The 27,994-nt window shown below is 47.1% G+C and overlaps 1 long non-coding RNA gene across 1 annotated transcript; it reads left to right on the forward strand.

The window, feature by feature from the left end:
* Positions 1-17,521: 17,521 nt before the first annotated feature.
* Positions 17,522-27,724, forward strand: LOC131495056 (uncharacterized). Its single transcript, XR_009253736.1, has 3 exons — positions 17,522-17,670; positions 25,245-25,422; positions 27,499-27,724. It is a non-coding gene; the product is annotated as an uncharacterized LOC131495056 (long non-coding RNA).
* Positions 27,725-27,994: the final 270 nt, after the last annotated feature.

Here is a 27,994-nt window from a genome sequence, read left to right on the forward strand (position 1 = left end):
GCTGCCATCGTCAGTCTCCCGTGTCACAGGTACGCCTGGTGACAAATCCTGGCCCACTGTCTAGTATCCCTGGGTTTTTGAGGCATAAAGGCCTTGACTCTCCAACTTGGGGTTAGCTGGTATAGGTCAGGTTCTCACAGTTTCCCAACCATAAAATCATGGGGGGAAATGGCTTTAAAAGCACATCATTGGAAGCCACACTCAGAGCTTCTGATTCTGCCAGTCTGGGTTGGGCCCAGGAATCTGCATTGCACAGGGTGGTGATCTCTGGTGTAGCACAAAGAACACAGGTTTGGGACCGAATCTTTTAGTTCCAGTTCTCACATCTTTGACAGATCACTTTTAGCCTCCCTGTGCCTTTGCTTCCTTGTCTGCAGAATAGGGATGATAGCCCCAACCTCACTGTAGTTGTTGTAAGGATTAAATATGTGACTCATGCTAGACATCCAGCCCGGTGTCTGATACGCAGCAAGAATTTCTTAAATGAGCTGTCCTTTGAAAGTTGGGGCAGCACTTCCTGTTTCTTGGTATCTCTGGTGGCCCCCAGCACAGGGAGGGTGGTGTCAGCTGGGAGGCTGACAGTCACACATGCCATGCAAAAGTGGGACTTTTGGGGTCAGGAATAGACACCTCCTCCTGAGCAAAGCAGGACAAGGGGGACACGGACTCGGTATAAGCCTTGGTCCAATTAGGGCAAACCTCAGTGTCTCATCTGAGCAGGGTAGATAAACATGCCTTCCTTCCACAAATGTTGTTGGGAGAATCCTCACATAAGATTGTATGTGAGGGAGGCGTGTTTGGTTTCTCCAAACATCATCCTTCTTATTACCTAGACTGTTTCTACATGGGGACTTAGCCAAATTCCAGCCAGACCACGGGCTGAGTGGGCGAGCAGGTCTAGAAGAGGTGAGTTGGGTCCTGGATTTCTGGAAGGCAGCTCCAAGGGGGCAGGGCAGGGCAGGGCCAACTCTCAGAGACTGCAAAGCTGTGTCCAAATACGCTGAAGAAGGGGACGTTTCAGTTCTGATGTAGAAGAAAAGACAGGAACATCTTGGGGGTGGAGGGGGGTGCTATGAACATTCTATGTGACCTCTGGGGTTGACATAGCAGGGGAATTGAGACTCTCCATTCATTTTGGGGGCGAGCAAGGAGGCAGCAAGCTTGGACCTCGTGTTGTCTCTAAAAACTGGAATTAATAACACTTACTTCCCTTTTGCTTGAGCCGCCTCTCCCTCTTCCTGCTTTGAGCCTGTGGATATTTTCTCACTTTCTGTCTGTAAAGCCCGTCTGTCTCATTACTCACCAGCAATGACCCCAAATGCAGAAACTGCCCCTGTGAAAAACCACTGGGGAGCCCACAGCAGTCCTACGTCATCCTCTGAGTCACCCTGGAAAGTGAAACCTGGGGTTGCTGCTTTGTCCTGAAGGCCGGCAGTGTTCTCCTGGGGCGATGGCTCCCCCCAGGCGCTGCCCTGTGGTTTGCAGCAGATGGGCCCAGACGGATCCTTACCCGGGGTTTCAACCAACACCTTCTTGCCTCTGCACCGTGTGCTTTGCTTGAGATGCTTTCTTCAATCTTCTTTTTCCGGATAATTCTCATCGATTCATCGATACATTAAGACCAAGCTCAAAAGCCTCCTGTGCAAAAAGTCCCCTGATTTCCCTTTGGCTCCCTACCAGAGATACCATATATCTCTACTCCCAGGTTTCCACGGCACCTCAAAAATCTGTTATAGCACAGACCCCACTGTGTTGCTATCGGTTGTGCTCACCAGACTGAGCCACTTGAGGGCAGGGACCCCGTCTTAGCTCCGCTAAGCACCTGGCCCATGGTAGGAGTTATGGCAATATAGTGGGTGTGAATTATTCATGATATGGTTGATTACTGTCATGAATCCCACCATGAACATTAGTCTCATGCCCGCTGGACTCCCGGGCCTTAGAACCCAGATGGTGGAAGATTCTGTTCTATGATAACCTTAGCAGAAATTTGCCTGGTAATTCCTTGGGTATTATTTGTGGCAGGTGCTGACCTTCTTACTCATCCATCTTACTCTGTTGTACAATGCCCATTGTTAGAAAGGCTATTCTGGCCTGGTAAGTCACGACAGCCAACTATACTTACATCAGTTAGAATTCGATTAAGCTGTGGATGATGGAAAACTTAAAATTGACAGTGGTTTAAATAGGTATTTATTTTTTTCTTTTAAGTAAGCATCCATAGAGAATCCAGTCCAGGACAGCTGTGATCGTTCTTTCCACAAAGTCCTTGGGGCTGTGGCCATTCAAAGCTTCCCCCTCACTCTCAGGGTTTAGCCACTGTCTTCGTGGCCCAAGACAGCTTCCATAGTCATATCTACGTTCTAAACCCAGCCCGAGGGATGGTGGGAAGGAGGGGCAGAGTGGGTGGACCAGCTGTCTCTAAGGAACCTCCCCGGAATCTATCTCATGACACTTTGTTCACACTCCACCGGCAGAACTTGGTCACATGACCACACTTAACTGCACAGAAGTCTGGGAAGTGTAGTCTTTTGAGCAGTCATGTTCCCAGCTATGGAAAAAGGGGACAACGACATTGAGACATAGTAGAGGTCTTTGCCACAATATTTGCTTGGCACTTTGCCGTTCAGATATAATTTACATTTATTATCTGAGCAGATATCATATGTAGATGAGATAAGTAGCATGTTCAAGGACACAAGCATTCAAGTGACACAGAGGAACTGAGAGGTGTTTTATTTATTTATTTATTTATTTATTTATTTTTAAATATAATTTATTGTCAAATTGGCTTACATACAACACCTAGTGCTCATCCCAGTAAGTGCCCTCCTCAATACCCATCACCCACTTTCCCCGCACTCCCACCCCCCATCAACCCTCAGTTTGTTCTCTATATTTAAGAGTCTCTTATGGTTTGCCTCCCTCCCGCTCTGTAACTATTTTTTTCCCCTTCCCCTCCCCATGGTGTTCTGTTAAGTTTCTCAAGATCCACACATGAGTGAAAACTATAGCATCTGTCCTTCTCTGACTGACTTATTTCACTTAGCATAATACCCTCCAGTTCTATCCACGCTGCTGCAAATGGCATGATTTTATTTTCTCATTGCCAAGTAGTATTCCATTGAATATATAAACCACATCTTATCCATTCGTCAGTTGATGGACATTTAGGCTCTTTCCATAATTTGGTTATTGTTGAGAGTGCTGCTATAAACATTGGGGTACAAGTGCCCCTCTGCATCAGCACTCCTGTATCCCTTGGGTCAATTCCTAGCAGTGCTACTGCTGGGTCGTAGGGTAGGTCTATTTTTAATTTTCTGAGGAACCTCCACACTGTTTTCCAGAGCTGCCGCACCAGTTTGCATTCCCACCAGCAGTGCAAGAGGTTCCCTTTTCTCCACAACCTCTCCAGCATCTATAGTCTCCCGATGTGTTCATTTTAACCACTCTGACCGGTCTGAGAGGTGTTTTAATGCTCTATCCTTGCTGATGCACCAAGGGAAGCTGATGCTTCCCCTGCAGAGCTGGAGGTGGCCTTTTTTGCAGATATGCAGTGATCTTTGTTGCGTCGGCTTAAGAGAAGCAGAAGGAGGACGGTCTTCCTGCTGAGGGGTGACTGCCTTAAGCCCAGGGCCGTGGGGCATTCTGAATACCCTCCCCTTCCCCCACATGGTGCCTGGAGCTCAGAAGCACTCCATAGACTGTGGAATTGAGGAGTTGTTGTGGAACCCCCACTCTTCCTGTCTAAAAACAGTAACAATGCACATTCTTATAGCCCATGACAGTCTCTACATCTCTCTGTTTCCAGCTGGCTTCGTGATCTTTGGAAGAATTTGCAGTTCTCAAAGCCCTATGGCTCTGGAAGGGCTTTCTCTGGCACGTACGAAACGGTGTGATATTTGATGAGGCACATCCAAGTGTGCTGTACCTTTAATTCTCACCGAGTTTTCCTGAGCTTGGGATTATTATCCTCATCTGCGAGGTGAGGAAACTGAAGATTAAAGAGCCTAACTAACTCGCTGTGAAGGGCGGAGCTGCGCCCTGACCCTGCCTGCCAGACTCTCAATGGCTGTTGTCTGGGGATTCCTCCACTTCTGTCACTCAGTCTGAACACTTCAGTCACCTGGACATCAGGGAGTCACCGGCAAGGTGTGCAAAGTGCTGTTCGGGAGGCACAGAGAAGGGTTAGTCATGGGATACCTGCTATTTCTGGGGACTTGGGAAAAGCTAACCCCTGAATCGGCCAGTGCTAGGGAGAGAGAGAGGAGAGAGAGAGGCCTGCCTGTAGGGTGAGGGTCTGAGCGGTTCCTTCGCCCCGGCGGGGACTGGAGAGCCAGGAGGGCATGGCTGTGGAGTACAGAAGAAGGCGTGCAGGGTGGGGGGCCCTGGGTGGCTCCCTCAGTTAAGGTTAAGCATCGGACTTTAGCTCAGGTCGTGATCTCATGGTGTGTGAGTTCGGTTCATGAGTTCGAGCCTCACATGGAGCTCTCTGCTGTCAGCATGGAGCCTGCTTCAGATCCTCTGTCTCCCTCTCTCTCTGTCCCTCCCCTACTCATGTGTGCTCTTACTCTCAAAAATAAACATTTTTTTTTAAGGAGGAGTTTGGGGAACTCGCAGGAAGGGCCCTCCTTCTGGTGGACTTCTACTCCAGTCGTTGGAACTCCTGCTCCTGGGAACTTCCAGGAAGCAAAAAACTTTAAAAATCTGTCCTCTGAGACTCTCCAGAGGGGAAAGGGAATCTGATTAAGATGCTGAGGGGTGAAACAGAAGCATCTCGTGGTGGACAAAACCCGGGGTTCAGTCAGCAGATCCCCGTCCAGGTCCTGTGTCTCCTCTGAGCGTGACCCTTGGGTGGGACTCAACCTCCTGCCAAGAGCTTCCTCATCTGTAACGCGGGAGCATGACACAGCCTCTCTGACGAGGTGGCGGAGGGGACCGCACAAGGTCGTGTACCTGGGTGAGTTTTGCAAACTGTGACTCACTGTAGGTACTTGAAATACAGTGCTGTTTGCTTGGGTTAAGCTTATTCTACAACACTGGGACCCAATAGAAGGCAGGCCCACGGGGGCTCAAATCTTGGCTGTGCCCCTTACTTCCCGGGCAAGTCACTTCCCTCTCTGTGCTTTCTTTTCCTAATCTTTAAAATGTGGAGAGCAATGGAACCCAACAAATACGGCTGCAGTGAAGATTTAATGAGATAACATGTACATACTAAGTCCTTACTGAGTGTTAGCGATGATATGACAAATATTTTAGAATAATTCATTATGCTACGAGGAGTCAGGCATGTAGCTGAGGAATGCCTTGCATACCTACATGGTATTTTATTTTATTAATTAAAACATTTTTTTAACATGTATTTATTTTTGAGAGGCAGAGAGAGAGCATGAGCTGGGGATGGGCAGAAAGAGAGAGAGAGACGGAGATACAGAATCCGAAGCAGGCTCCAGGCTCCAAGCTGTCAGCAGAGAGCCCAATGCAGGGCTTGAACTCATGAACTGTGAAATCATGACCTGAGCCGAAGTCGGATGCTTCACCGACCGAGCCATCCAGGCGCCCCCTAAATGGTATTTTAAAATACTATTTTTGAGATATATCGTGATTTTTCTTACCATTAGTTTTATTAGTAGCAGGATTTTCAACATGGAAACTACAGGAATCTGTGCAGGTGTTTCTCATTTTAGCCAGCAGATGGCACTCATGTTGCGTTTAAATTCTGAAAAAGCTTAAAAAATACATACATATTCATATTTTCTATTTTTACCAGAAAGAGTGAGAAAAAAAAATCTTAAGAAAGGCCATTGTCTGTGCCATGGGGAGATAATTAGGGTATGTAAAACAGCTGATACAGTAATTAATAAGAGCAGTGATTGGAGAGTCTTGAAAAGCTTTACTATAAAACTGCGGGAGGGTAATTGACCTCACCGACATAAGAAAAAACATCACGAGCTCGCACACAGCAGGGAAAGGCTGTGTTCTTACTTCTGTGGATTTAGAACCAAACCAGGAAATCCTGGAGCTGCGCTTCTAAGCCACACCTGGGAAGGCTTGGAAGCAGTTAGTTCTGAGAAGACGGGATCTTCAGTGACTGTTTTCAACCAAATTCTAGGGCTAAGGCAATGATTGACGGGTAGTAGATGCTCAGGAAACACGAACACCATAGCGCCAGCAGAGTCTCAACAACAGGCGTCCGCTTTCTCATGGTAATCCCGGATAGACTTGGAAATTCTAGGGTCTTGTCTCCATTTGCTGGTGCAGCCCCGAGCATGGCCCTCCCCTTGCCTGGGTGTCATTGACTTAGGGGAAACGAAGTGGAAATAGGTATGTATCGTGACCCTATATGGATTCCACTGGACACATCCTCCATGTTGGGGGAAAATGGGTAAGCATGGACAGAAGCAGTCAAGTTCATGCCGTTTGGGTTGGAGAATCTGTGTAAGTCTCCTGGGAAGGAAACAGTGACGGTGTTGGGGTTACATGGACATTGTCTGAATTCTGGGTCTGCCTGGACTTGCTGTGGAACCGTGAGTGGATTTACCTTATGGCTCCTCTACTCTGATAGAGCAGTTGTCCCTTCATATTTGCTTGTATGGGTAATGGAATGATACGGTTCTCAAATGTTTTGTAGAAATAGAAGTATATTCTAGATGCTGAGTCTATTACATATGTTAGAAGTGGCCAGTAAGAGCTATGGGAACACGTGCCTGGATTTTATTTCTAATCTATCCCTCATCTGGCTCCCTTTCCCCATCCATCTGGGCCCTCAAGAGCACAGGCCTTTTCTTCTAACCTTTCCAATATGGTGGCCCTGGAAACCCACTGCTCAGATTTTCTTCAAGAGACCCTGCCTTGGGAAGCACCGTTGACTGACAGCCTGCAGTCACCATCCCATGAGCACTGAGGCCCTGCTTCCTCCAGGCTGCTCCCAGCCAGTGACTGGGCCTGCCTCTGATGGTCTTATCTCCCTGGTTGGCCATCTTGAGCTGCAGTTTGAGGCTTTTCCTCCCCACCCCTTCCTTTGCTGTCTCCCTTCGGAGGTTTCAGATGTGCCTCCCTGTCTGAAAACTCTACCAGGCTTCTCCATTCCTGACCCCTTCTATCTTTCCCTGTAATGAACCTCTTGCACATTGAATCCCATTGTGGCATATGTCTCCTGCCAGATGACAGGGGGATTAAGTCCTGCTCTCTGTTTTGACCCATTCTCTGACCTTCAGAGCATGGGGTTGACTTTTCCTCTTTATGGGTTTGTACAAAGCCGGAAGGAAAGTTCCAAACAGCCACAATTTAAACAGAGAATTACTACTTTAAACCAACAGGATAAGGTAACAGCAGGCTGTATGCATCGCACTGGGGTCTATTAGCTTTTGCTTGGTTAGTCTAAAGTTTCATTTTTTAATGTTTATTTATTTATTTTGAGAGAGAGAGAGAGAGCATGCATTTGTGTGTTCACCAGGTGGGGAGGGGCAGAGAAAGAGGAAAAGAGAGAATCCCAAGCAGGCTCTGTGCTATGAGCACAGAGCCAAATGCGGGGCTTGATCCCACAAACTATGAGATTACCACCTGAACTGAAATCAAGAGAGAAGCTCAACCGACTGAGCCACGCAGGTGCTCCTAGGCTACAGTTTCAAACCTCAAATCTTAATGGTTTATAGACCCAGAGGGGATAGTTCTCACTTCCATTACGGGTCAGCTGACATCCACGTGTCTTCTTTATCCCAGGATCCAGGCAGAAAGAGCAGCCTCATTTGGGACATGCTGTTCTCTTGGAAGAGAAAAAAAGAACAAGAAAGTAGACGTTTCAAACCATGAATTGGCTTTAGAGGTTCTCCTGAGATTGGCATATACCACTGCCACTTGCATTGCACTGGCCAAAGTGAGTCATACAGCTAAGGCCTGATGACAATGGGCAGGGGCATATACTCCCTCACCCCCAGGGAGGTAGGGGACAAGGATGTATAATCCCCTTACCGTGAAGACAGTGAATAATTTGGAGCAATAACACAATATATACAGCTGATCTTCATTCTTGACAGATCCTATATATGTGGATTCATCCGCTTGCTAGAATTCATTTTTAACCCCCAAAGTAATACTTCTGGCACTTTCAGTCATTTGTGGACATGCCCTGAGCAGCAAAAGCTTTGAGTTGCCTGATGCGTATCTTCCCAGCTGAGGTGGAACAGTGCAGTACTCTGCCTTCGTATTTGAGCTCTGGCGCACAGGTGGGCAGAGGATGGAGGCAGGATGGAGTGGACGGGGCTCTGATACAGGCCGGTTGGACAGGGTTAGATCCCAGCTCTGGCCCCTGTTCGTGTGGAGGCCTCAGGCAAGTCACTGAACACTTCTGAACCTTGTTTTCTCAAAATAATTGAATCTGCCAGGATGAGTTGTTCTTAGGATTTAAGGTTATAATCTAGGTGGGGTGTGTGTGTGTGTGTGTGTGTGTGTGTGTGTGTGTGTGTGTGTGTGTTCCCTAAGAGCAGTGGTTTAGTATTTGCTACTTCAGTGTTTGCGATGACGTTACAGCACATATCTATCATATAACTACCCTGAATAACGAGAAGCAAATGTATCTCAGCGTCATTGGGAGGCCCCGCAAATAGCACCTCTCTTCACCACCCATGTTCTGAACCATCTGAAAAATCATAAAATGACGAAGATGTGGAGACTAAAATGCAACTTTTCTTAGAAGCTCTACTGAGAGCCAGATGGGCTCGCTTACCCCCTGTCCACGGTTCCGTCTCCCCAGGGCACATCCGCAGAGCAGACACACTTTCTCAGGTCACTGATACCCATCTGTCTGGGTAGAGAAGGAGAAAGAGAACAGTGACCCTTTGAGGGATTAACTACTCCCCATTGAGAAATGTGGACCAATGGCCATACTGTTCATGGACCAGGAAACTCATTCCACTTTGGTGGGGAGATGTAAGCATCAAGGGTCTGGAAATATTTGGGGAAGAATGGCTTCTCATGGTCAGCAGATAGAGGGAAAAGGCATCTTCTCGGACACGTCAGAAGAAGACGCAGACCCAGCTGTGGGCCTAGTGGATGAGTTAGGATTTCCTTCCGTCACTGCTATGTGTTGACTGCTATTCTAGCTCCGGTCTTAACATGCAATCATAAAAGGGAAATCATTGTCTGGTATCCTGTTGCAAAGGTGATGTGTGGCACCCCTGATCCAAGACGTCTGGCCAGGTTCTATTTATGGGTCATTTGTATACAATCTGCTTACGTAGGGCTGCAAAAAAAGAATCATTCCCCGGACAGTTTGAACTGGTGATGGAGTTGTTTCCCCAATGAGACAAAGTAAGGAGGACGGTGAGCCAGATGTTGGTTCAATCTTGAGCAGCAGGGAAAGCTGGAGTTGTCTGGTGCTGCTATAATCTTGGCTGATGTTATATGCAGGCAGGGAACTGGGGCGTTGAGATTGACAAGTGTCATCAGAGGAGCAAGGAGTTCAAAAGGAACAATTCATCTTTGTTCTTTATCTTTGGCTGAGAAATCTCCCTGGTAGCTTTTTAAGGCTAAGTACTAGGGCTGTTTCCCTGGTTACAAGGGCTCACTTACTAGGACAAAGGTGGGGTCCACAGGCCACCAGTAGGTATTCAACATGGCAAATTGCCGAGTGTGTGTGTATTAGTGTCTTCAGTGCTTTGTTAAAGCACCACAAAGTAGGTACCTTAAAACAGCGGAAAGTCATTCTCTCACAGTTCTGGAAGATGGAAGTCCAAAATCAAAGTGTGGGCTGGCTCATGCTCTCTCTGAAGACGTTAGGAGAGCATCCTTTTTTGCCTCTTTCCAGCTACTGGCGGCTTTCCAGCAGTCCTTGGCATTTCTTTGCCTGTGGATGCATCACTCTACTCTCTGCCTCTCTTTTCACATGCTCTTCTCCTCTGCATCTCTGTCCACATTGCCTTCTTTTCATAAACACACCAATTGTTAGGTGGTTGTGGACTAATGTGGACTAAGGCCCACCCTAATTCGGCATGACCTCATCTTAACTTGATTACGTCTACACAGACCCCATTTCCAAATAAGATCATGCTCACAGGTTCATGGTGGATGTGAATTTAAGGGGAACACTGCTCAACACGGCGCAGTGCCTATGTGTGGATACGTGTGGGAAATCCATCCTGAACACACATCGCACACTTCCATTACTTTCTGCTTCCCCTGTTGCTGCCTTAACTCAGGCCCCGTGAACTCTCCAGTGCTTTACGATTTTATAAAATACTCTCCTATTCCTTATTTCATCTGGTCCTACCAATAACTCAAAAAAATGTATTTTCCCCCCAATTGTCAGAAAGGAACTAAGGCTCCGAGATGTTAAGTCACTTTCTGAAGATCACGTAGATAGTGTGAGGCGGGAAGAGGTCTGTCTGGTTCTGTGCTTTACCATGTGGCTATCCATAATTTTAGCGGTAAAAAGCAGCATGATTCTCCTAGTGTTTCCCAACCCTCTTTCCCTAACAAAGGAAAAGCCTTTCTTTTTTCCAGTTTAAAGTTGCCTGGCAATGTTCCCCTTACAGAGACTCATCCATCAACCAAAACTCCAATCGATCCAACATTATCAAGTACCTACTATATTTGAAGCAGCATTGCTAGGGCCTGAGAATGGAGGGGTGAATAAAGTCTCCAGTCAAGCAGTGAATGAGACAGATATGCAAACAGGTAACACAGATCAGGAGGTACTAACCAGCTATGCTGGTTATTCATGGAGAAAATGGAGGGTCAGGGATCTACTTTAGATTGGGATGGGTCAGTGAGAACTCTAGGAAGGTGATGTTGGAACAGAGATCTGAGGCATGAGCAGGTTTAGCCAGGTGAAGAAGGGGCATGGAATGTTCCAGGAAGGGCAAACTGCCAAGTCTGAAAGGAGCTTGGTGGGTTTGAGGGGATGAGGGGAAGTAGCTGACAGGGCAAGAAGGAATCAGGGAGACAGGTGAGGAGATCTCGCAGGTATGGCCCAGCGGTGATGGGGGCTTAGGTTTTGGCAAGCGAGATGGTAAGAAGGTGTGGGGTTTGAGAGAGATTTTGGAGAGGGAACCTGAGAGGTTAAGGTGCCATCCTGGCTTCTGACTTGCTGTAATGCATTTCCTTCCACCAGTGACTCATATTCCATGACTTATCGATGACTGATGACTCACATTCACATCTCCAGGTGAGGAATGACAGGTGGCAGGTGGCATCAGGAAGGAGTGCCCTGCATCCCGAGTGATGAGGGAGCATAAGGCAAACTGACACCCTGCAGTGCCCCCCCCCCCACATGGGCTGTGTGTGGTTTTCCTCAGGCGCTCCTGCCTGCCCAAGAACAAAGGAAAGGCAAAACCAATGGTTAACTGATAGAGATCGCAGTCATGCGGGACCTTGAGTCTCCATCAGTTTACAAATGTCTTAGTAAATTACAGGAAAAAGGCAATCTTATCAATAGCCTAGTTTCCATAAACCTATAGACTTAGATTCCCGGAGCCCTAACATCACCCTCCCCTGCATGGTGATGTGGGGAACAAAGGCAAGAAGGAAATGGCAGGTAAAGTTCAATTTCCTTACATCCTGCAGCCCATTGACAACTACTTGAGGCAGGCAGAGTAAAACATTCCTCCAAGAACTCCCCACTCTCTTAACCTAATGCTTTCCTAGAGAAAAAAACAAAACAAAACAATCTTAGCTTGACAATAGCTAGGCTTCCAGTATACTGTGAGCCCTCTTTAGCATACGAAAGTCCCTTCGGAAACCTCACCACCCCCAACTCCGTAGTATATGATCAGTTACTCGTCACAACCTCAGTGCCGCTCTTTCTGCACACGGTGGGGATGGGGGTGGGGATGGGGGTGGGTGCGGGGGGGGGGGGGCTGTTCCTGTGCTTTAATCAAGAATTCTTGGCCGTGGGCTCCAACCCCCCACCAACTACCCCAAAACCACATCACGGACCACCACTTTGGGGACCTGTTCGCGATCGTGCTACAGCCCTGCAATCTGCCCACGAGGGTGCTGTCCGTTTTCGCCACCAGACCTCACGGGGCTGCTATCAAATGAAACCAGCCCGAACCACAGCTACAAACCCAGCGTGGTCCATCCCTGTTGCCCGTTCCTTTCTAAACACAGGCAGATCTTGGAAGATTGTTGTTTTTTTTTTAACGTTTATTTATTTTTGAGACAGAGAGAGACAGAGCATGAACGGGGGAGGGTCAGAGAGAGGGAGACACAGAATCTGAAACAGGCTCCAGGCTCTGAGGTCAGCACAGAGCCCAACGTGGGGCTCGAACTCACGGACCGCGAAATCATGACCCGAGCCGAAGTTGGCCGCTCAACTGACTGAGCCACCCAGGCGCCCCTGGAAGATTGTTTTAATTCAGGTTGAAAATCTCCTCGATCCTGGTGAGAGAAAGAAAGTGCCAGAAATGAAGCCATTCATTTCTTAGCCAGGCACCTCAGGGCACAGGCCATTTACCCCCGAGGGACTTTTTTGGGGGCCCTTAGGGCTGTCACTGGGTACCAGGCAGCAGAGGAAATTGTGGTTCCTTCTGACTGAGGGCAGTTTAGGCCGCTGCAGATAAGCGGGCACGGGAACCCAGACACTTACAGAAACGAAAGAAAGTGACCACAAGCACCTTTGAAGTTTAATATATATTTTCTTCTGCTGTCTTAATCCAAGAAGCCATGATGAGTAGCGTGTTTGTGTGTGTGTGTGTGTGTGTGTGTGTGTGTGTGTGGTGTTTATGTGTGCCTGAGTGTGTGTGCTTACGTGTGAATGGCGATGGGGACAGTGTGAGAAGCTGCTGTTTGTAGGGCTTTCCTTGACTAATTGTGTTGAGAATCAAATTCAAATACCATTTATTGAGCACCTACTATGCCCCAGAGGATGTGGGGAACAAAGGCAAAGAGGAAATGTAGATATAATTAAATTTCCTTATAACCCGCAGCCCATTGACAAGTACTTGAGGTCGAAGAGTGAAACATTCCTCCAGGAACTCCTAACTATTTTAATGTTAATGTTTTGCTAGAGGGAAAAACAACCTTAGCTTGACAATAGCTCAGCCCCCAGGATCCTGTGAGTCTTCTTTAGCATATGAAAATCCTTTTGGAAACTTCCCCAGTCTTCACCTCCCCCAGCCCTGAAGTATATAATCAATGGCTCTTTCACAATCCCAGGGCCGCTCTTTCTGCTTCGGGGTCCTGTCCCCGCGCTTGGATAAAACCACCCTTTTGCACTGAAGACGGCTCAAGAATTCTTTTTTTGGCCATCAGCTCCGAACCCCCACACTTCAGACCACATCACCAGACACTGTGGGACATGCCCACGTTAAGTCATCATTTGGGTAGGAAATATGATTCCCATTTTACAGATGAAGGAAGTGAGGTTTAACGAGTTGAATGGGTTGCACCCTATGCTTACCTCTCTCATCCATGCCTCGCTGTGTTGTAATGTCTGTCATGCTCGCTCACCTGACGTTTCCGGTCCTTGAGGGACCTACTATCTCTGTGTTCCCAGCATCTCTAACCCTGTGCATGGCACGCAGTGGGTGCTTGTTATTTTTTCAGTATACTTTTTGCTGAAGTTGAACATATATAGAAAAGTGTGCAAATAAAGTATGCAGCTTGATGAATTTTCTCAAAGGAAACACACCCTGTGACCAGAATCAGGAAGCACGGCCGTCTTAGTCCAGAAGTCTCCCTAATGCCCTGTTCCAATCACCAACCCCTCCCCTCATCCTCACCCATGGTAACCACAGTCCTGATTCTAACACTACAGCTTAGTTTGGCCTTTTCCTGCACCTCTGTGGATGAGGTCATATATACGTCCCCTATTATGGATGTTCATTTATTCTCACTGCTGTATAGCAAGCATTCCATTCTATAGCACAATTTATTTGTCCAATCTTCTGTAGGAAGACATTCGGTTGTTTATAGGTTTTGGTTATTATAAATAGGGCTGCTATAAATGTTCTGATATAGGTCGTTAGGTACAAGTGCTCAGTAAATATTTGATGAAAGAATAATGACTTGCTGCATGAGAATTCACTCATTTTATAAAATATTTTTTAAGTGAAACCTCTAAATCTGCTATACAGAGGGAAGTTCATGGGAGTTTGAGGGAGATGTTGGGTATGCAGGAGAATTCCTGAGAAAGCAGTCCTTAAAGAACAAAGGAGGAGATGATACAAAAACCGGATCCCTAGAAAGACCTAGATGGCAAGGATGGGGGCAGGGCAAAATGCCAGTGGGAAGCTAAAGGCTTGAATGGCCAACAACACTTGGTCTTCATCTGAGAGGCAACAGGGCGTTGTGGATGGCTTTGGAGCTTGAGAGCATTGTTAGGTTTCTTTCCTCCCTCCCTCCCTCCCTCCCTCCCTCCCTCCCTTCCTTCCCTCCTTCCTTCCTTCCTTGCTTCCTTCCTTCCTTCCTTCCTTCCTTCCTTCCTTCCTTCTTTCTTTCTTTCCTTCCCTCCTTCCTTCCCTCCTTCCTTCCTTCCTTCCTTCCTTCCTTCCTTTCTTCTTTCCTTCCTTCCTTCCTTCCTTCCTTCCTTCCTTCCTTCCTTCCTTCCTTCCTTCTTTCCTTCCCTCCCTCCCTCCCTCCCTTCCTCCTTCCTTCTTTCCTTCCTTCCTTCCTTCCTTCCCTCCCTCCCTCCCTACTCCTTCCTTCCTTCCTTCCTTCCTTCCTTCCTTCCTTCCTTCCTTCCTTCTCTCCTTCCTTCTGAAATTAAGTTCTCCATGGTTGCCATGGTGAATTTGGGGAAAAACAACAACAACCAGGAATCAGGCAGTCAGGATAAGAGGTTGCAGTTTAGTTCAGTTGTGTGTTAATGAAGTCGGTGGTGGTGTGGAAAAGACCTGGTGGGAGACACCTGGAGACGAAAAATGTGTCACACTAGTGAGAGGCCATATTTAAACATGGTGGCAAGGGTTTGAGCTTGTGACAGAATGCCTACAGGCCAGGTGGGCGAGCACATTCAGGGACGTGAGTGAGGAGGTACTGCCACCTACTGGCTTCTTTTTCCTCAGCGACATTCAACATCAGAGGGGAGGTCAGGTTCAATGGAGAAGGAGACTCCAAGGGAGAAATCAGGTATAAAATAGTGGATTCTGAAGAAAACACAAAGTATCACAAGTACCTGGAGAGGAGACTGTAAACCTCCAGAATAAATCCCGATTATTTTCAGTCGTTAGTTAAAACACTAGTTTCCTCTCTAACCTTTTCAATCTGTCATTTGTAGCATTTGTAGCATTTTTAAGGTAAATCTCTTGGTTTCTTTCTACTCAGCCTATTTCAAGTGTGGGTGCCATCCGGTTTTCCTGCTGTGTCTGTTTTATTGTTTTTCTCAAATAATCAGCTTTTGGCTTTCTTTTCCTTCTGTCGTATGTTTGTTTCTGATTTATTAACTTCTCCTCTTGCCTTTGCTATGTATTTTCTTCTGTTTTCTTTGGTTTTTATTCTGTTGTCCTTTCCCTAAATATTTGCAAGCTGAGTTCATTGATTTCCAATCTTTCTTGTTTTCTAATATACTATTTAAAGCTATAATGCCCCTCTAAATGACATGTTTGGAAAACTCCACGTGTTTGATGGAGAGTGTTTTTATTATCATTTCGTTATAAATATTTTCTCATTTCCATTTGATTCCTTCTTTGATCTTTGAGATTTTTACAAGTCTATTTTTCTAACTTCTAACTATATTTTTGGTTTTGCTATTTTTCTTCAATAAACTGCACTGTGCTTGAAAAGATGGTCAGTACGATTGTTGCTCTGTTTATGTTGTTAGCGAACGCTGACGGTCACTCTCTAGGTCAGGGATCAGAGCACTATGGCGACCGCTGCGAGCCAAGTCCCAAGTGCTCCTGTTTTTATAAATAAAGTTTTATTGGAATACAGCCATGCCCGTTCGTTTATGTTTTATCTATATCTGCTTTTGAGCTACACCAGCAGAACTGAGTAGTTGTGACAAAGCTTCTATGGCCCATGAAACTTAAAATACATACTAGTTGGCCTTCTAAGAAAAGTTTGCCAACCCTTGTGCTAGAGTCATTACTTTAGTAGAGTTGCAAAATCGTGATTCTATATTCCTTTTTTTCCCCAAGTTTATTTATTTTTGAGAGAGAGAGTGCACGTGGGGGACGGACAGAGAGAGGGGGGGGACAGAGGATCCAAAGCGGGCTCTGCCCTGATAGCAGTGAGCCCGATGTGGGGCTCAAACTCATGAGCAGTGAGATCATGACCTGAGCCTGAGTCAGATGCTCGACTGACTGAGTCACCCAGGCACCCCTATTCTATCTTCCTTTTTAAAATAATTCTAGTTCCATAACCTTTTCCCATTTATTATCTGAGATTCTTCCATAAGAAGAAATTTCCCTACCCAATTATTTGGTTGCCCTGAGGTATTGTTTCTACAGGAAAGGCAGGATAAATGTTTGATTTTCTTCCTTTCATTTACTAGCTTGAACAAATTAATTTATTTCCTTAAATATAACCATTTAAAAGTTACCATCATGATATATTTGATGTATTTCTCTCCATTGCACTTATTGGCTGGTCTATTTGCTATTATACTTTATGTGTTTTGAAAATGCAAATATCGTTTTTGTATTTTCCTCAGTTGTAGTGACTGTCACTACCTTTTACTGATGCGCAAATTGTCCCATCTTTGAACAATGAGAGCCTCTTGGTGTGGGCTATTATATTTATATAATCCTTTTGACCTGACACGTGTCATCTTTGATAACTTCTTTGCTCTCTGGTATAAGAATATATTCCAGACTTATCTTACATGCTTCCTGCCCCAGACTCGATAACTACTTTTATTTTTACTGGAGGGTTTAGTCTATATTTATTTAGGTTATTGATATATTTGGATTTAGTCCTATCACTTTATTTTGTGCTCTCTGTTTGACATTTTTTATGCTTCTTCCCTTCATCCCTTTTCCTGTGTTTTAGTTACCTGAAGGTTTTTTTTTTTTTTTGGTTTCCTTTAATTTTAACATACATCATAACTAAACAAGTCTAATGTTAAACGATGTCTCTAAACTCCTGGAAAACGCAAGGACCTTGGATTACTGTGTCCCTAGCGTCCTTCCTTTGAACTCCCATGTTACTATTGTCCGTTATTCACATTCAACCTTGTTTTTATCCCAAATTAATTACTTGGGTTTAATCGAATAATTGATTTATTATTGACTTGCAAGTGCTGGCTTAGCTTTGCCCACTTTTTAAGAAGACCAATTTCCTCGTTTACTACTCTTTCTAGAACCTACTTTCTGATTTCAGTTTTCTTCCAGAGGAAACATGCATGTTTTCAATGAAAATTTGTTTGTGATAAGCTCGGGTTTGCCTCCCTTTCTGTAAAAAGTTGCTAGCTTGGCCTTAGGTCTCTGCCTCTCTCAGCCCCACTCCTTACTGTTTCCCAGTTCTGGGGGTCCCTCGGCATATAGATGGCCAAGATATCGCCATGCTTGCTTTGCCTATACAGCCAACGATCCCAGAGCCCCAGGAACACCTACTTTTTGACTGTTTTCTCGACAGCGCTTTGATTTTCCTGGCAATGATCATGATCTTCTCTCTCAACTCCTCGCTCAGCCTGAGGCTGAAATGTCCTGCTCCTCCAGGCAGAGGAGACCTGCCCTCCTGAAGCCCTGTGGACGGTGCCACCAGAACAACAATACTGAGAATGACAGAGATGTGAGTCTCCAAGGAGGTGCTGGGGCAACCACAGCATCTGTCCTCCATGATTATCATATCAGAAATAGTTCACATTATGGGGCAATGCTTTTGTTCCACGTGCCTTTCCTAAAAGTATATTAATAGTTTAGTATTTGGTCGGGTAAGATTTTGGACCCATAAAGAAGAACGACAGAGTGTGGATCCAGTGTCCATTCTCTGTTTAACCTCTCCAACCATCCATGCAAGTAGAGAGCCCTGTGAGGCCTTGAGGCAGCCAGGTAGGAGTCTGCTTAAATATCCCTTCAGGAGAGAGCCACCCAGAGCGGCGCAGTCAGCTGCTGGTGGCAGGGCCCTCAGGACCCACTGCCTGAGCGAGGTGGGGCTCCGAGGGTTGCCATGACTGCCCAGGGCTGGACAGTTCTCCAGACCGTCTTTGCACTGGAGCTTCCCACTGGGCTGGGTGAAAAGTTCTGAGCTGTGCTGCAGGGAAGCTCTCCCTTCGCAGTTTTCTTTCGTCTCCCCTCTCCCTTCCTAGACGTCAGACCAGCATCACGGTCGGGAGCCTTTATCTGCCTACTCCTGTTCCTTCTACCTTCTGTGTACAACACTGTCCCCTCCACAGCTCTCTCACAGACAACATCATCCCCTCTACAGGTCTATCATGCTGCTGACTCCCTGTCCACGTCGGTTTCTCAGAGAAGCTGAATGGACACAGGGCCTTTTTGGCCACTGGCCACTTTCTTCCTTTTCTTTTTCTTCTTTTTCTGTTGAAAAATCCTTTCCTCTCCCTCATTTTCCGATATCGCATCTACATAAAATGAAACAATAGGTCTTATGAGAAGACAAAAGAGCGACTCACCTCCTGCTCAAAAACTTCCTCTTGGAAACTGTAACAGTGTTTTCTAGAGAAACAGAACCAGTAGGGTGTGTGTGTGTGTGTGTGTACAACATGCACACGTACATATGGACACACATACATTCTATTGTTTATTCACACAAAATATTCAGAGGAGGCCAGCAGGCTGGAGACCCAGGGATGGGTTGATGTTGCAGCCCGAGTTTGAAGGCAGTCTACTGGCAGAATTCCCACTTCCTTAGGGAATCTCAGTCTGTTTTCTCTTAAGGCCTTCAACTGATTGCATGAGGCCCACCCTAGGAGTGTGAGGTGCTTGACTCAAAGTCTACTGACTTAAATGTTAATCTCATCTAAAAAAATACCTTCACAGCATTTAGACCGATACTTGGCCAGATGCCTGGATACCATGACCTATAGCCAAGTCGACGCATAAAATTAACCATCACAGAGACCCTCTGGTCCGAGTTCTGCCTTCAAATAACTTGCTAGTGAGCCTATAGAGGGGTAGCTTCGTCTGCCCTGATTATTAACCTTTGGTAGCTTCTGAGCTAGTGTTATTTACCAAAGACAAGTTCGCAGCCATGCATTTCTAAGTCTTCCGATGATAAATGTTTTAGCCTTTATACCGTCTCTGTCGCAACTACTCAACTCTGCTGTTGTATATGAGAGTAGCTGTGGACTGTAGGTTAACAAATGAGCGTGCTCTGTTCCCGTAAAACCCTACCGATGGAAATGGAAAGGTGAACCGTATGTAATTTTCACATGTGGTGAAATAGTATTCTTCCTTGGATTCCTCCCCTTGCCTCCCCTCTCTCGACCATCTAAGAATGTCAAGAGCTTTCTTAGCTTGTAGGCCACGCAAAGCAGGTGGTGGGCAGACTGGTTTGCCACCCTTACTCTATGCCATGGCGGTCTCCACGACGATATACCTGTCTGTACATCTTCTCGGCACGCTGCTTATTTCCAGATGCCAGCTCAAGTATTTAACAAAACAACCTGTCTCGGTAGCTCAAGACCGCAGCTTCGTCTGCAAATGTGCATTTTCGCTGAGCCTTCTGAGAAGAATCTCTTCCTCAGAGAAGGTTATAATGGTAGAATTTCTTTTTGGGCTGTTGGGAGATTCTTTTGTGGGGAAGAAGGTTTTAGCGTAACACCATAGCACCTTGGGCATATAGAGTGGTACGACTAGAAGATGCCATCTTCTAAGATGCCAACCCTGTAACAGTGTTTTCTAGAGAAACAGAACCAGTAGGGTGTGTGTGTGTGTGTGTGTGCAACATGCACACGTACATATGGACACACATACATTTTTATTCATTCAACACCCATTGAACACGATAAGAGGCATACACTTCTGCTCACGATGGGAAGTTTTGAGCATATGAGAGTCTTGCCTTTGGTGTTTTCTGAAACAAAGTTTCTGCCTTGGAACAGCCTTCCTGCTCCTCCAACCCTAGGAAATGCTTTTTATGCTTCCAGACTCAGGGAAGAAGTCAGTCCTTCAGCAATCCTCTATCTTTTACCTCCTCCCAAGAGAACAAGCTAGTTCTTCCTCTAAATTACCCCTGATCCCACCATCCCCCCCCCATTTCGGCACCTGTTTCATTGATGAGCTATGAACCATACATATATTCCCCTATTTGTCTCTCTTACCAGATGCTTAGCATCTTGAGGAGCTGTCTTATTCATTTCTACATCCCAGAGCCTGATACATAGTAGGTGCTCAATAAACACGTGTTGAAATTATTTACTCATTCAACAGATATTTTTGAGCCCCTACTATGTGCCAGGCACTGTTCTAAACAGTGAATAGAATGACCAAATCTCTGCCTTCTAGATCTTCCACTGCAATGGGGTAGGAGGTGGGAAACAGGCAGACCTGATAAGTGAGCAAATGACATAGTATTTTAGAAGGTGGCAAGTACTATGGAGAAAAATAAACCAGGAAGAAGAGGCAGGAAATGCCAGGGAGTTGGGGTGGGGTTGCAGTTATTGGCAGAATGATCAGCAAAGACTGAAAGGCCATGAAGAGAAAGCCACCTTGCTATCTGGAGAAAGAAAGCCAGCGTTAAGGTCCTGAGGTAGGTGCTTGGAATGTGTTAGAAACAGCACAAAGGCCAGTGTAGCCAGAGCTGAGTGAGTGAGGGGAAGAAATACATTTTTTTTTAAAGTTTATTTTAGAGAGAGAGACAGACAGACAGACAGACAGAGTGTGAATGGGGAAGAGGCAGAGAGAGAGAGAGAGGGAATCACGGAATCTGAAACAGGCTCCAGGCTCTGAGCTGCAAGCACAGAGCACAATGTGGGGCTCGAATTCTGAACGGTGAGATCATGACCTGAGCCGAAGTCGGAGGCTTTAACTGATTGAGTCACCCCGGTGCCCCAAGGGGAAGAAATACATTTTATTGCATAGATTTGAAAGATGAAGAGAACAGAGATGCCTTCCGGAGACATGGAGATAAAAAGGGAAACTGAGGCTCAGAGACGTGAATAATTTTTTTTCAGGAACATACAGTACAGCTGGTCAATGTCGGAGCTGGGGCCTGGGGCCGGAACCCGATCTTTACCACAGGGGACACTGCAGAGCTCCGCCCATAGGGAGACCAGCACCCCAGCAACAGAGACAAAGGAGCACTCTGTCTTGCAGGGACCCCATCCTTAAGCCGTGTCTCAAATAACAGGAGAATAAGATTCAACCAGACACCGTGTCCAGGGAGAGGGTGGCAGTCAGGGCTTCATCGCTGCTGGCAATTTTGACGTTGCCCATATTTCTCTCACCGGGGATGTTTTCTTGCTCCGAAGCCTTTTAGCAGATGACAAGGTATCGCCCTGGGTGTGTTCCAGAACACAGGTCTTTGCTAAAGTGGTTAGACAGCCACTTCCGTTCAAAGCCAGGGACTGCCCCCGGGGATGAAACCGTTCGGAGAGCATTTTCTATTTGCAAAAACATTGCTCTGACATGTTATCAGGTACTTCTCTCAACAGATCAGGGAGATTGGAGAGCCTTCTCAGAGGTACCGGACATCCGGGAGAAAGATGAGGGCCAAGCGGGCTGCTGATTCAGGGCGGTCCTTCTCGTTGTGTGTGGACTTGTCATCATCCTCGTCTTTCTCCTCATTTTTGTCTCTGGCAAGAGATGAAAAAGCATAGGGCATGGCTCCTGCCTGCAGAAAATTTATCATCTAGTTGGGTCACAAGTTCATCGATTCATCCAGTTGCCTTCAACATCGCCTCCATTCTGTAAGCCTTTTTTGAGCGCCTGCTATATTCCAGTTAATTATCAGAGGACCAATAATGTGCGAGAAGCCTTCACAGAGGAGAAAGACTTTATTTAGTTTTTTTAAAAACATTTTTTAAAGTATATTTATTTATCGTGAGAGAGAGAGAGGGAGAGCACAAGCAGGTAAGAGGCAGAGAGAGAGGGAGAGAGAAAGAATCCCAAGCAGGTTCTGCACATTCAGCACAGAGCCTGCTGTGGGGCTTGAACCCATGCACAGTGAGATCATGCCCTGAGATGAAACCGGGAGTTGGATGTTTAACCGACTGAGACACACAGGTGCCCCAACTTTGCTTAGTTTAATTTTTTTTTTTTAAAGTTTTATTTATTTTTGAGACAGAGACAGAACATGAACGGGGGAGGGTCAGAGAGAGAGGGAGACACAGAATCAGAAGCAGGCTCCAGGCTCTGAGCCATCAGCCCAGAGCCCGACGCAGGCTCGAACTCACGGACCGCGAGATCATGACCTGAGCCGAAGTCGGACGCTCAACCGACTGAGCCACCCAGGCGCCCCCAACTTTGCTTAGTTTATTTATTTATTTAAAAAAATTTTTTTTAACGTTTATTTATTTTTGAGACAGAGAGAGACAAAGCATGAACGGGGGAGGGTCAGAGAGAGGGAGACACAGAATCTGAAACAGGCTCCAGGCTCTGAGCTGTCAGCACAGAGCCCGTCGCGGGGCTCGAACTCATGGACCGCGAGATCATGACCTGAGCCGAAGTCGGCCGCCCAACCGACTGAGCCACCCAGGCGCCCCCAACTTTGCTTAGTTTAAAGGATGGACAGGATTGTATATGGAAGGCAGACCAAAGGGGATGTTTTGTTCAGGCTAAGGGAATAACAAGTGCTAAGAGGATGAGGCAAGAAAGGGCATGCGTGTCCAGGGAGCCTGGTGTGGCTCGACCACAGGAGATGCGGCTGGGGTGGGTGAAGGTGAGGGGCTCTGGGCAAGGTGGAAGTCGGATCCACACGCCATGCTAAGCTGAAAGGCACTTTTTCCTCTGGATGATTAGGAGCCGTGGAGTGACGTGATTAGATCCGGTTTTCAGGAAGACCACTCTGGTTGTAGCACAGGGAGCAGGCAGAGAGGAGGGGCAAACCAGAGTGGTCGCTCTGGAAACGCAGGGAGCAAGATGCATGGGTTTACTATGCTGGGGTCACAGACACGGACACACAGCCTGAGAACAGGGTGCTGGGAGACAAGGTCGGCAGGGGCGGAGCTGGCACGGACCTGGAAGCAGCTTCAGTCTCATGAAGCAGACGAATGGATTGCATCTGTCTAACTCTGGGCCGCGGGATTAGGAATCTCGCTCGCTCAGATTTGTAATGTATATTCCCCAGTGTCACGTTTTTTTTTTTTATCAGTGAAAAGATTATGTATTGATTTTCTACAAGTTATTTCTCAATTAATTCAGAACTGGGCAGGGAAGAGAGTATTACTATTGGCCCTTCTCAAAGAGTCAGAAGAACAACCTTGCTCCTGGCCCTGACATTATCGAGCCATTGAATGAATTCCAGCAACCATGTGCCTCCGGATTACTCGATATGTGAGCAAGATTAAGCCCTGTTCATTTAATTCAGTGGTGTCCATCAGGCTTTCTGATAAAGTGAGTGAATGTATTCCCAATTGATAGAGGAAGGTCATGACGCCATTAAATCTAGACCCACAGAGAGGATGGGGCTGAGGGTTGGGGTTTGGGAGCCCCCGGTGTTTCGATGAGAGTGGAATTCATGACTAGGTGTTATGGGAGCACAGAGGGTCATGTAACCAACACGGGGTAGGGGTGGGAATCAAAGGAGGCTTCCTGGAGGAATGGTCATCTAAGCCATCTTGAAGGATGAGAAGAGAACAAATATGTTGGATTAAGAGTGAGGATCTGTTGGGGTTGGATAGGGTTGGGTAGGCTATGGTGGAGGGGGTAGGGCAGTGGCGAGTGGGAAGGAATGGAACCAGTCACAGCACACGTGCATGTTGGTGTTGCTTATCAGCAGCAATTTCAGCGAAGACAAATAAGGATAGGGAGGTAGGTGGGGGCCAGATAATAAAGGGACTTTTCAATACCATTGAAATGATCAGATGAGGAATGCTAGACCTCGGATGATACCCCGATAAAGGAGACAGAACCAAAAGAGGTGACTTCAGAGGAACTTTTGGGCAGCGCAGGCTGTGATAACCATTTGGATGACGGGATGGAGGGTGAGCTGCGGCCTGAGGCGGTTTATAGATTTCAGGGGGCAGCATGGTATGGCAGATGTGGTTAGCTTCTGTGACAATATCGGGGCCTCACATCTTCCTAGCTAAGAGCACCTTGATAGTGCCTGGTGCATCCTGCAGTGTGGACGGGGCGGCTCTGTCACTGGGTTCTGGGTCCGCCCAGCGCTCTGGGAAGCATGATGCTTTTCCTGACAAAAAGGCAAAGTGCAACAGACACTGCTTCCCGCTTCCCTCTTTCTTGTGGCCTTGTATTCAGTAGCTTCATGAAACCTTGGAGTGATAAGCAGGAGAAAAAGTCAAGAGAACAGCCCTGCTGCTCGCCTTGACATTATCGAGTTATTGAATAAATGCCAGCAACCACTTACTTCTACATTACTTGATAGGTGAGCAAGATAAAGCCCTGTTTGTTTAATTCAGGGGTGCACATCAGGCTTCCGGATAAATCGAGTGAATGCATTCTTCACTGATACAGGAAGGCGGCTGCAATAGAAATCTTCTAGCCTTCAGTTTTGAATCTGCCAGGAGGCAACATGACATTGTGATCAGAGCACATGAACTGTGGCACCAACACGCCTGAACAGGAGTTTGGACACCCCCGAGCAGGCTCACAGTCCCCGTTGTAGAGTGGAGACAGCAGTAATCTACATTAGCATGCTGCTTGGCACAGTGGTGGTGGGGACATGAAGCTCCAGGTCCTATTTCTTTCTTTTTCTAATGTTATTTATTTTTGAGAGAGAGAGAGCCTGGGCCGGGGAGGGGCAGATAAAGAGGGAGAATCCGAACGCTGAAGGCACAGACCCTGACGTTGGGCTCGAACTGACAAAGCGTGAGATCATGACCTGAGCCGAAATCAAGAGTCAGACACTTAACGAACTGAGCCACCCAGGCGCCCCTACATCTCCTAGTTCTTTATAAGCAACAAGGTTTGCTTTCTACAGCCTCAGGCAGAACTCTTTCAGTGACAGGCTTGGAGTCTCAAATTCAAGCTTCAGCCCTGCCACCGGTAATCTGTTTCATCGTATGTAAGTCTCCTCTCCTCTCAGGGCCTCAGTTTCCCTTTTCGTGAACCGAGAGACTTGACCTAGGACGTGACTTCTGAAGCTCCTCCTGGTCTGAGCTGGGTTGCTTCTCTCTAGGTGGGTTTCAAATTCTGCTGCAGTAGTTTTCCTTCTCGCCAGAAGGTGGTGCTATTGAGTCCTTCGTGCTCCCGCACTCCCGCTTATCCGCGGTTTCCCTTCCCCAGGTTCCGCTTTCCCTGTCCGTCACCGGTGGGCAGCCACCTCCCGGAAGCGGATGAGCCTCCCTCCCACCAATCACTGGAAGATCAGTGGTAGCCCCACCCCCCCGACACAGCCGGAGTCGCCCCCCTCGCTTCCTCTCGCCACACAGTCATTTTATCGTCTCAAGTCGGCCCGATGAGGGTGAGTGCAAGACGATAAGATTTTGAAGGAGAGAGAGCGACCACGTTCCCGTAACTTTTATTGCGGCAGGTTGTTATGATGGTTTCTATTTTATTATCAGTTATTGCTGTTCATCTCTTACTGTCCCTAATTGATAAATTAAACCTCAAAATACGTATAGGTACATACGTATACCAAATAGGTACGTATGTTTAAGGGAAAAGCAGTCTATAGAAGATTTGGTACTGTCTGCAATTTTAGGCGTCTTGGAACACATTCCCCCCGCGGATAAGAGGGGAGTGACTGTATTGTAAGGAGCGCTCCGTTTGCTTCAAGCGCTGGGAGACCCAAGCTGGCCTTCCTTAGATGCTCGGAGTGTGAACTTTGGGTTGCAGGGGCCTCTGTCGGTCCTGGCTGTTCTTTGCCCACTTTCCAGCCCCGCGACCCAGAACGCAGCCTGGTTCGGTTCTGTTCAGGTCTCGAAGTACTGGTCAGTACCGCTCTAGTTTCTCTGGTTCAGGACCACAGAAGGGACAGTAGGAGCCTTTGGGCCATTTCAGGATGTAGGGGGGCGGGGAACAGAGGTCTGAGGGCTGGCCCCAAGACCGGCTGGTGGAGCTTACACCTGAGTCTGGCCTGGCTGAAGGCCTGGGCGGAAACAGCGTGTTTCGTTTGACCAGGACTCACAAGACCACCTCTGACCCCTTGCCTCAGACCCGCCATGCCCCTGAAGTCCTTCCAACCCCTGCTTGCTGGAGCTACTCCTTATTACTGGAACTCTCCAGATCCAACCAGAAGCATCAGGCTTTAGGTGTGGCCAAGGATCCTCGCCCCACCTGAATTTCAGCAGGGTTGAGGGTTAAGACACTGACCTGTCTCAACTCCTTGTACCCAGGAGCAAGCCCCAGGTCTTGTGCTGTCAACGACAACCAGAGGGGTGACCCTTGAGGGTATAGACCGTCACCATCAATAGCAATAAATGCCACTTTTTCCTCAGACACAGAACGCTGATAAGGACGGAGCTTGCCCACAAAGGCAAAGGCGTATGAACAGTTTCCATCAGGTCAGGAAGTGCCTCCCACTCAGGTACCAGCTCCTAGGTGTGCCTGTCCCTGGGACCCACCAGCCTCTCTCTCCTTTGGGAGCTGCCCCCACGCACTCCATCCCCTGCCTCGTGGGTACCGTCTTCTCCGCTCAAGCCCCGTGAGGAGCCTAACACGGTCAAACCAACCTGTGCTTCCTTGCTCCCAGCTAGGACAAATCACAGGGTTTGAGGTTTCAGGGTTTTGCGGTGGGTCACTAAGGAGAACCAGACAGCCGATGCCTTCAAGGCAGCAAACAAGGCAGAGTGGAAAGAAGATAAGCTCTAGAAACACAGAGCCTGGATGAGGTTCCCAGGTCTATCAGCACTGCCTAGTGTAACAGCACCTGCGAGTCATTTAATTGCTCTCTGTATACATACAGAGATGTGTGTGTGTGTGTGTGTGTGTGTGTGTGTGTGTGTGTGCGTATGTTTACGCAAAAAACAAATGGGCGCTTGGCTTCAGCTCGTGATCGTTTGTTGAAAGTATATTGTTTTATATCCGGTCACTGGTATGTTTATTGCACTTTGGGGAATATAGGGCAATTATTAACTTTCCTCTTGAAAGGACCCTTTTGTGGTCAGTGATTTCCTGGGTTCTGGTCACATTTTGGGGGGATTTCACTTTAATTGCCTCAGTTTGGTCAATCTCTTTAAAAAAGAACCAGTATTTCCCCAATTCTGGGACAATAATTACCTTTTCATTGTGGAATACCTATGTCCGCCACTTAAGAACATTTTGGGGTACCGACCTTCTGACCATGGCGAAGCAGTAACAACAACAAGAGAATGTTCTCAGGTCTTAGGGCCTCAGGTAATTGATTTCCTATGTATTATCTTACTGTGATTCCCCAAAGTCCAGGAATATGAATATTGAAGATGATTTATCAACATTTCTTAGATAAGAAACCCAGAGCCTCGAGAGGTTATGTAATCATTGTAAGCATTTCTATCAATCACATGCCTGTTGAGCACATCGACCTTATGAGGAAGGCGTTATTGTAACTGTTTTTCAGGTAAAGCAGCTGAGCTCAAGAGAGGTTTGAATAACTTGTTCTAGATCACACCGCTACTAAGAAGAACCAGGATCCACACATTTGTGTATAAAGTCTCATAGTGTTTGTTTGTGCCCTGACGGCACGATGCTCCTCCCCTAAGAGTGGCGGCCGTGTGGGAAAGGCACTGGCCTGGGAGTCGGGAAGCCTCTGGTCCTGCCTGCGTCTGCCCGTAACCTAGGAGTCATCTTGGGTAAGTCGTTTTCCTCCTCTTCCCTTCAGCTTCGTTGTGTGAAGCGTGGAGTGTGGAAATGAGGCACGTGCTACCTCTGGACTCTGGCCTATTTGAATGACTCCCTGGGTTACAAAGCTGGGGTGATTGCCACGCTGCCCAAACATGGGCACCAAATATCTCCCCCTCTTAGCTCTTGTCCATGTCTTTCGTGTCTGAATGAGAATTCCCCTCCAGGAAGAGTTCACTGGCATAGGCACAGCTGCGGTGCCTATAGGCAGGACC

The sequence above is a fragment of the Neofelis nebulosa genome, chromosome 14, assembly GCF_028018385.1.
Source record: "Neofelis nebulosa isolate mNeoNeb1 chromosome 14, mNeoNeb1.pri, whole genome shotgun sequence".
In the NCBI taxonomy this organism is placed as follows: Eukaryota; Metazoa; Chordata; class Mammalia; order Carnivora; family Felidae; genus Neofelis; species Neofelis nebulosa.